Raw genomic sequence first — 10,092 nt, forward strand, 5'->3', positions numbered from 1 at the left:
GGTGTGCTGCATGGACGTGGATCCCACCTGAGCTCTTGACAGTCATGTGCCAGCTCTATCTGTGCTCCAAGGAGCCAGATCTCAGGAAGGTCCCCTAGCACTTGCGCCTGTGTGCTCTCTGAGGGTATCTGGGCTTGGTTGGTCCTCACTCTCTCGTCCCACCTCAACCCTCTCAGTATTCATTTTTATTAAAATTCACATTATTTACATTAACCCACGTTCTCCCTCTGAATTCCTTTTGGAAACTGAAGAAGAACTGTGAACAGACAGTCCATATCCATGCAGCTGGATTCTCTGTGCCTTCATCACTTCACGTGCTCAATATGCATTCTTGGCAAAAAATGTCTGGGAGGTGTTTTGTTTTCTGTCTATCTGTGCTGGGTGTTGCCTGTATGAGGAAATGAGGAATAGCAATCAGCAGCAGAAGTTTAAGATCTCCTGGGATGCAAGAGAGGCAATCGTTTGTTTTGTTTTTTTTTTTTTGTTTTTTTGTTTTTTTTTTTTTTTTTTTTGAGACAGGGTTTCTCTGCGTAGCTTTGCGCCTTTCCTGGAGCTCACTTGGTAGCCCAGGCTGGCCTCGAACTCACAGAGATCCGCCTGGCTCTGCCTCCCGAGTGCTGGGATTAAAGGCGTGCGCCACCACCGCCCGGCCATAAGAGAGGCAATCGTAAAAGAATGTCAAGGTGGGATCCTACGAACCTGAATAGTCAGATACACCAAAGCATGAAGGCAAGCAAAACTTCGCTCAGTTCTAATTGGCTCAGCCTTAAAAATGTGACGCTTTAATTGCAGCATTCTCAGACTTTTTCCTGGAAGTCATTGTTGGAATGAGCTTAAACCTTTGCCTATAAGGTGGCTGCAGAGAAGAGACATGTGTCGTGCTTCAAACTGAGTCTGCCCACAGCAGAAATCAGTGAAAGAAAAGGAAGGAGGAGGAGGAGCACATAGAAGGAAAGGAGGAGAAGGGAAGGAAGGATAATGGAAGATAGATGATTGATATAGATAGATGATAGATAGATAGATAGATAGATAGATAGATAGATAGATAGATAGATAGATAGATGATAGATAGATAATAAAACATAATTGATTGACAGATATCAGATATGCATAGATAGATGAGAGAGACAGATGATGAATAATTAAATTACAGGTAAATAGATAATAGACAAATAGATACATGGTAGATCGATGATACAGTTGATAGGTAAATGATTGATAGAAACATAGATCATAGCTATATACAGATAGACACTCAGAACAGAAAAGACTGGTATTAAGTGGGTTAAGAAGAGAAAATAAGTATTGTTATCTCTAAAGGAAAGTTCAGAATAAGTCTCAAATACATTCTCTCTGTTTCACAGTTTTGTTGGAAAAGTGTCCCCTTCTTTCCCAAAGAAATATTACATGGGGTCATCAAACAAGGGAGGGATAGATACCCTACAGGGAACTGCCTACAAAGGTTCGCAATTTAACAGCTTTATGTAATTTTTCGTTGAATTTTTATGCCATTGATTAGTCCTTTTTTTTTTTTTTACCTTTACTTATTTTATAAGAGTGAGAGTTGGGGAGGGGTGAGTATGCCACAGGGTGAGTGTTAAGGTCAGAGAACAATTTCCAGGAGGTTTCCACCTTCCACCATGTGAATTCCCGGGCTTAAACTTAGGTCCTCCACTCCATGTCCCTCCCCACACCAGCCAGCTCATAGGAGTGTAATTTGTGGCTCATTGACTTTTGGTTAGGATTGCAGTCCAGTGGAACTGTCTGAGCATCCCCACCTCCAATTATCAGGTGCACTGCCACCGGATCTTCACAAACACAGGCATCCTGTGACATCCAGATTAGTGTCCCCTGGCTGATGCAGTCACAGGAAGAGAATCATACCTTTGTTTTCTTGTTGAGATGACTCTTAGATCCACAAAAAAAAAAAAAAAAAAAAAAAAAAAAAAAAAAAAAAAAAACTTTTTTGCAGGGAAGAAGAGTAAAGAAACAAAGACCTGGGAAACATACAGTGTATGAAATTTTCTTTTACTAGTACATCCTTGAAGCCAAGTTTTGGGGATTGTTTAGTTACTTTTTTTTTTTTTTTTTTTTTTTGCTGAGATAAAACACCATGACCAAGATGATTTATAAAAGAAAGCATCTAACTGGGCTTATGGTTCCAGGAGGTTAGAGTCCATGATGGTGGAGTAAAGACATGGCAGTAGGAACTGCTGTGAGCTCACATCACCCAAAGCCTGCCCCCAGTGACACACCTCCTCCAACAAGACCACAACTCCTAATCTTTCTAAGAGTTCTACCAATTAGGGACCACATTTTCAAACATAGGAGCCCCTGGGGGCCATTCTCACTCAAACCACTACAGGAGTCTAATCACAAAAGTGTTGCCTTTCTGCTCTTCCAAAGGACACATTTCACACACTTGTGCACATGCACATACCTATTCTAGTAAAGTCATCACTTGGGAATTAAGGGCTACTCTTTCCCTTCATTCCTGGGAGTGCTCCACTTTGCACAAAAACCAGATTATATAACTAGAATAGAAGAATCGGGTCATTTAATTGAGTATTCGGCAGTCATGAGTTAAGACAAGACACCTTGTAATTAGATGCAGCATGCTCAGGGTTAAAATTTCATGATCTCGTTTCCCCTGTATTTGAGGGGTGTGTAAATTCAGCTCAGAGCAAAGGTGTCACAAAGAGGCAAACTACTGCTCGCTGAGTTTGCTCTTGTCTCCCAAGCCCTTGTGTCTGAACCCTCTGAGATACTGAGATTCTAGTCTGTCCTATACGAAATCCTGAATTTGGATTCTGTGGTTCTACTTCATATTTTCTGTGCAGATTTAAAGGAAATTAAACTAGACCTAGTTCTGTGAAAAATATACTGAAAAAAAAATATTCTGCACTTCCTTTGAAATGTGTGAAAGGGGACTGGACAGATGGCTTAGTGGTTAAGGGTGATTGCTGCTTTTGCAGAGGAGCTGAACTTGGTACCTAGCCATAGCCACCTGTAACTCCAGTCCCAGGGAAACTGACGCTTTCTTCTGGCCTCCAAGGACACTCCACTCACGTGGTCTACACTTACTGAGACCTATACACATAATACATTTTTAAGTTGAAATTCCCCCAGATCATTGAGTTTATTCCAGGACATTTCAGCTTAGGAAAATATTTTCAGAGATAAACAGCTGAAGTGAAAAATAAGAAGCAGTTGTGAAAAGAGAAAGAATCTGCAGTAACTGAAGAGAAAATCGAGTAATTGAATTCGTTATGCACCAGGCATGGGTTCAGACAAGATGCTGAAGCCAGAGGTCAACAGTGGGGTGTGTGCAGCACGTCACCTCTGTGACAGCATTCATGCTAGCCACTTCTGCTGGCTCTGCTTCCCCTTCTGAATAAGTGCTCCCTTTTACTGCTTTTAGCTCTCAAATTCTAATAACAGTGATGATAATGTAATATTTATATGTGTGTATGTATATATCTTTTTAAAATTATTTTTAAGCTATAACACTACACAATATTATTTGTTTTATTTTATTTCAGTCATTTCTAACTAATAGATTGCAATTGTATTATTTCTCACTTTTTGTTTAATGTAATTTCCTCTGGCTTGAAAATACACACTGTATGTCAGAAATACCTGAAAATAGAAATTTAAAATGGAAATATAATACAACATAACTCTCATGGTCCCAGTAGGACCTGATGCATAAAATAATTTCTTGGTTATTGTTGTTGTTTGTTTGCTGTTTTGGGATATTTTTGGTTTTTTTTAATTGTTTTTGTAAAGGAAGGAGATGGTTTGAATTCTGGTAAGTATTGTCTTGTGTTTCTGCCTTGCATCTTATTCAAACATCCCCACCAGTGTAAATTAAAGCATTAAATCTTCTTATTCCTCTGTCAGAAATAACAATGGCCTTTCCTATGGAATGAGAGCATTTTTGGAGATCATGTGGGAAGGAAAAATGTTCTCAGAATGCTCAGAAGTCCTGCCACTCTGAGACTCTCAATTGATCTCAGATTCAGCTCCCTCAATAACTACCCAGCACCATCTTTTTAATCAGAAATACAGATGGAAGCCTCACGGTCATCCAGGCCACTTGGTTATTAACATCCATGTTCCTTCCTCCCTGGTTGGCATGACTGACCCTCACAAGCTTTTGATCACACAGCAGAACTAGATTGCATCCATCTTGAAGCTGTACATACTAAACTCCAAAACACTTAGATCTTTCTGAACCAGTCCCAAATGTGAGTGCCTCAAACACTATCCTCTAGCAAGGCTTTGATTAGTCACACCCTAGATTTCTCTGGCAGTACAGAAAAAAAAAGAAAAGAAAAAAAAAAGACATATCTTCTGCAATGAGAAGGAAGTCTAAACCATAGCCTGGGTAAGAGAGGAAAACAGCAATTTTGCATCACAGCTCTACCAAAAGCTAAATAAAAAAAATTGAGAATCTTGTCAATAAAATATACATCACAGAAATGCTCCAAAATCTACTCCAAATCAAACAGTATCTGCCAGGAACCATCTAATTAGAGTCTTCCACCATTCATACAATTAGGACATTATGGCTACAAGTGTCCTGGTTACCCTTAATTGTCATCTTGACAAAGCCTAGAATCATCTGAGAGGAGAAGCTTTAACTGAGGAATTTCCCATATCAGACTGGGCATGAGCATATCAAGGAGAGGCTGTCTTGATTCATGGTTAATGCAGGAGCACCCAGTCCACTGAGGGCGGCACTATTCCTAGTCAGATGATCCTGGGATGTATAAGGAAACTAGATAACTGTGAGCCTAAGAGCAAGCCAGCGAGTGAGCTGGGGAGCAGCGTTCCCTCATAGTTGCTGCTTCAAGCTCCTGCTTCGAATTTTGGCCCTGATTTCCCCAATGACAGACTGTAACCTAGAAGTATAAGCCAAACGAGCCCTTTAGTCCCTAAGTTGCTTTAGGTCAGAGTGTTTCATCGCAGCAACAGAAGTAAACTAAAACAAAGGAAGAAATCTACACATTTAAGAACACAGAGAGTAAGCCAATTGTGGTTGGTGCATGCCTTTAATCCCAGCACTGGGGAGGCAGAGGCAGGTGGATCTCTGTGAGTTCCAGGCCAGCCTGGTCCACAGAGTGAGTTCTAGGACATCTTGGGCTGTTACACAGAGAAACCCTGTCTTGAAAAGCAAAACAACAAAAACAAAAACAAATGTGGAGAGTTATCAATGACTCCCAGAATCTGGAGGAGAGCTATGGGGTGGTTTCTGACTTCAGGTCCATAGAAGGAGCCACACCTGCGGACATTTTCAGACTTCTGGTCTCCTCACTTGCACTGTAAAAAAAAAAAAAAAACTTATTTACGTTGTTGTAAACCATGTAATCTGTGACAATTTGTTATAACAAGCCTAGGAAGTTACCGCCATCATCCACAGAACTGATGACTTCCTAAGCCGTCTGCCTCAGGCTGTGCTATGGTACCATATCTCAACAACAAAGCAACCTATAAGGGAAAATGTGTTCTTATTGTTCCTATCAGCAGATAGAAGCTGACACCCAGAGACTTTCAAATCTTCATAAAAGGGAAACAGTGACACTCACCCCTTCTCCCTGATACCAAGGATTCTTTTAGGGAATTGCATTTGCACAACATAACGTATTAGAGCTTTCATTAAAAATAAAATCTGAATGACGTAGCTTGGAGTTGACATAAACGTAGCTCCATCTTCTGTGCTCTTTAGCCATGTGTCCATGTGATACAGCAGAGGCACAGCCGGGGGCGGGGGGTAGAGTGGTAAATGTTTACATTCCTTCTCCCTCCCCTTCCATGTTTGCTGGGCTGTGGAGGGGCTGATGCACAGGTCCTGTTTACAGTTATCAATGTCTTCTCAGCACTTAGACCAGTACTGAGTCTCTGCATGAACCACTGCCCACTGCAAAGGGAAGCTTCCCTGACAAAGGATGAGAGCAGGGCCAATCTGTTTAAGTCATACTAGTTAAACTCAGTGTATTCCCAAAGACTTATAGGAGAGGGACTTGATGAGAAGAACAGGTTCCATGGAAATCAGAAGAAGAAAAGAGGGGGTGAATGTGATCAAAATTCATTATAGATGTATATGAAACTACCAAAGAATAAATAAAGTATACTTACCTGCCAGGGGAGATACCATGATCAGGAAGGTGGTTTTTCCCCAGGGCCAGGCTTATCCATTGCACTCTGAATGTGCTGTCCCCTGCAATTTCTCCAAATGAGGGAAACTCAACTGCATAATTTGTGGTAGTTGGGGACTGCGTTCAGGCTCTCTCAGAGAGAGAGAGACAGAGACAGAGAGACAGAAGAAAAGGGAGGGAGGGAAGGAAGAAGAAAAGAAAGAAAGGAAGAAAGAAAGGAAGAAAGAAAGAAAGAAAGAAAGAAAGAAAGAAAGAAAGAAAGAAAGAAAGAAAGAAAGAAAGAAAGAAATTTAGTTTATTTTTTAAAGGGTGATCTGAGATAACACCAGATTTCAAATATCCACAATGCACCTCTAAAGTAGTTCATGAACCATTCAAGTGGATATTTTGACAAACTTTCCAATAGGAAATAAAGTAAAGGGCTCTCTTTCTCTGTCTGTCTCTGTCTCTGTCTGTCTGTCTGTCTGTCTGCCTCTTCCCCCGCCCTCTCTCTGCCTCTCTCAACTGCTTCTCAGAACTGTGGCTTTCTGCTTGGCTAATTACATTCTATTACCTATGTGGACTAGGATTTTTTTTCTCCAGAAAATCTGGACAAGTGATTTTAAAGAGTGAAGTAGAGAAGGCCTCTCAATTCCTTTCTTCTTTTCAGGCACCAAGATACCACATAAAGCTACTTATGCTCAGGGCTGGCAACACAGCCCCAGAGGGGCATGGTGATACGCTTCCCAAAATCCTCACTGCACTACCCAAATGTGTCTTTACCAGTCTCTACCTCAACCCAACTGCATGTCTGCTAAAAGGTTTTAAAGAAATGAAAGGTAAAAACACGTATTCAACATTCAAAAACATTTACTCAACACCTCTGTTTAGTTTCCTTCTTTGATATGATGAAACACTCTAACCCAAAGCAGCTTGGGGAGGAAAGAGTTTATTTGGCTCATGCTTCCATGTCACAGTCAATCCCTGAAGGAAGTCAGGGCAGGAAGGAACTCAAGGCAGGAACTGAAGCAGAGGCCATGGAGGAAGTCTGCTTGCTGGTTACATTCTCAGAGATTCATGTTTCACTAGCTTTCTTATACAGCACAAGACCACATGCCTACAGAATAGTGCAACCCACAGTGTACTCAACCTGCTGCTTACATCAATTAAACACCAATATAGTCCCTCACAGACATGGCCACCGTCCGATCTGGTCTACTCTCAGTTGAGACTTCTGTCTCAGATGGCAGTATACTGTATCAGGTTTATAACCAAAGCTAACTAAGACAATGTATCACATAAAAAATCTGATTAGAAGTTTGGGTTGTTCATATTATGCTGTGTTTGTTGGCTGATGTCCCTGGGAGGCCTGCTTTTTTCTGAGGGGAGACAGAGAGGGTGTGGATCTGAGGGAGAGAGACTGGGAGGAGGAGAGGGAGGAGAAACAGTGGGCAAGATGTAATATATAAGAGAAGAATATTTTTTTTAAAAAAGAAAAGAAATTTGACTATTAACAAAACCATAAATAACTAAATAATAAATGTAGAAATAAAATCTATATTAAAAATACCATAGGTTTTTGGGGAAAGCTGAATGGAAGAAGGGCAATTAGAGTCTAGTTTTAGAGGCTGAATGTGATCAGGTCAGGAGATCTCTGGGAGTGAGGATAGAGGGTAAGAAGAGGACAGGGTTTCCTGATACAGTTCCATTCCATAGATAGGGCTCAGGAAGTCACATGATACACTGGGCATTACATCAGCTTCCAGCAGTGCAGAATGCAACCTTGGTGAACAATTGTGAACACTGCTGTCAGAGCTGTGGACAATGATACCCATCTGTATGTTGAAATGGTTAACATACAGACTAATAGTGAATAGCTGATCATTTTTTCCAAAGGGGAACACTCAAGTAAAACTGTCTCCTTCTAAAGCTAATGGAAGAAGTGGCAAGTTTCTTAGCCAGCGGAGGAATTGATGCTGGACCTGTGTGGAATTCCCTGAGGGGCTGAGGACAGCTGCAGTCCCTCTCCTCATTCATGTCTCTTCAGATGCCTGCTATCCAGATGTGAGCTTCTGCAGGGTGTAGGGGGCACAAGTCTTCAATTCCAGGCCTCTGGAGGCAGATACAGGAGTCTAGCAAGTTCCAGACCAGCCTACACTACACAGAGAGACCCTATCTCAAACCTGGGCAACAGCAACAACAACAAAAAATACATAACCAAATCAGAGCTTCTCTCTTAGAAAGTGTTCAGGTCAAGACCACACAACATACAAACGCCTTGCCTGGAAGAGGTTGACTGGAAATCGGACCCGGACAAAAACAGAAGCCTGATCAAACTTTAAAACAACTACAAGGACAGGATGAGTCTATTTCGAGATATTCCTTTCTTTTAGGAACAGGCACCCAAAGGCAGGGAAATAGAATTTATCACAATCTAATAAATACAGGCTCCCAAGGCTGATACCATATTGAGATTTCTCTACTAGGGAGCTATGTGGGTGACAGTCAAATCAGAGCAATACAGATCAGTTGTCAGCTTAGAGTCCCCTATAGTCCACACCAGATTGCAGGAGTATTCATAGTACAACAACCAGAGTAAGGGGACCCCCAGGGAGTTGGGGGACTGACAGCTGCTAAGCCACCTGGCAATCAGGTGAAAATCTCTCACCAATACGATAATATTTCAAACTTAGAGCTGGCCTGGCATGGACAATGGATGGGTCATCCCACAGTAAGGACATCAGTGCTTTATCCTAGATCAGGGACCACTCCACAGACAGCTTGGACCCTGGTAAGTAAGGGGCCTTGAAAGAATTTGAGCTCTGATGACCACCAGAAGAAACTTCCATGTGAATGATATAAATTAGAAGAGGTGCCATTTTCACCCAATATTAAAATAACTTGAAAGGCCACTTGTATGAGTAGGGCATGGATCCAGAGTCGGAACTGAAGGAGAAATCGTAGGAGACCCACATCTACTATTTGCTGGACAACTTGGAGAAGACTTTTCAGTGCGCTCTGCTCTCTGTACCTCAGGTTATCCATGCACCGAGTGGAAGGAGCAGTGCTCTCCCTTTCTCACAGAGCTGTATAAATGCTGAAGGAGTTCCACAAATCTAAAGAGATCAAGCAGATGGTCTTTGGAAAATGTCATTGTGTATCGAACCAGACTCAAGTTTTGATGAAGGCAAAATGCCCATCCGACAAATTCTAACTCATGCTCAAGCCAAGAAAGACCACACGATCTCCCTTCCATCGGGGATTCTAAAAGCTTAAAGCATTCTGTGGCATAAAGCACATTCAACTCACTATTGTAAGCAGATGTATTTGCTGAAACAGCAAATCAGGCGGGGTGAGAGAATGGTTTGGAACTGTTTTCTTCTCTCCTGCTTCTTTCCTCAGGACTCTCACCCTTACTTCTTTTTCTTCTAGCCACCGTGATAACTTAGGGTCTCAAATAAACTCTAGCCTCCTAGTTCCCGCAGTATGCTTAAACTCTAGAGCAACAATGATAGCTCTGCCCTCTGGTACTCATTCACAATGCTGAGTACTTTACTCACATCCACACATTTACTTCTTCCATGACTTCATGAAGCACCCACTGTATACCTATCTTTCAGACAAGCTACTAAGGCATGTGCCTCGATCACAGGGCTACTGCTATGCACTGTTGCAGAATTTTCAATCCAGGGCTTTGTGATTTAAATATCTGTGCTCTTATTCATCAGGCCACAGAGATTCCAGAATTCTTGATCAACTGTTGTTCACCACACATACTTCCAAAAATTATTATATATCCACGCTGATACTTTGAGTAAAATTAAGCCATGCCAAAGACAGAAATCACCAAGAAGATGGTCTATTTGACTGACTGGCACATGGTTCCAAAGAGAATTATTTTACTTCAATGATTATAAAAACAGCTTTTCCCTAAACACACAACTGTTCAGAA

At 41.5% G+C, this 10,092-nt stretch overlaps 1 non-coding gene across 1 annotated transcript; it reads left to right on the plus strand.

The window, feature by feature from the left end:
* Positions 1 to 6,133: 6,133 nt before the first annotated feature.
* Positions 6,134 to 6,299, plus strand: LOC121831252 (U1 spliceosomal RNA). Its single transcript, XR_006074626.1, has one exon. It is a non-coding gene; the product is annotated as a U1 spliceosomal RNA (small nuclear RNA).
* Positions 6,300 to 10,092: the final 3,793 nt, after the last annotated feature.

Source organism: Peromyscus maniculatus, chromosome 7 (genome assembly GCF_049852395.1).
Source record: "Peromyscus maniculatus bairdii isolate BWxNUB_F1_BW_parent chromosome 7, HU_Pman_BW_mat_3.1, whole genome shotgun sequence".
NCBI classification, from domain to species: Eukaryota; Metazoa; Chordata; class Mammalia; order Rodentia; family Cricetidae; genus Peromyscus; species Peromyscus maniculatus.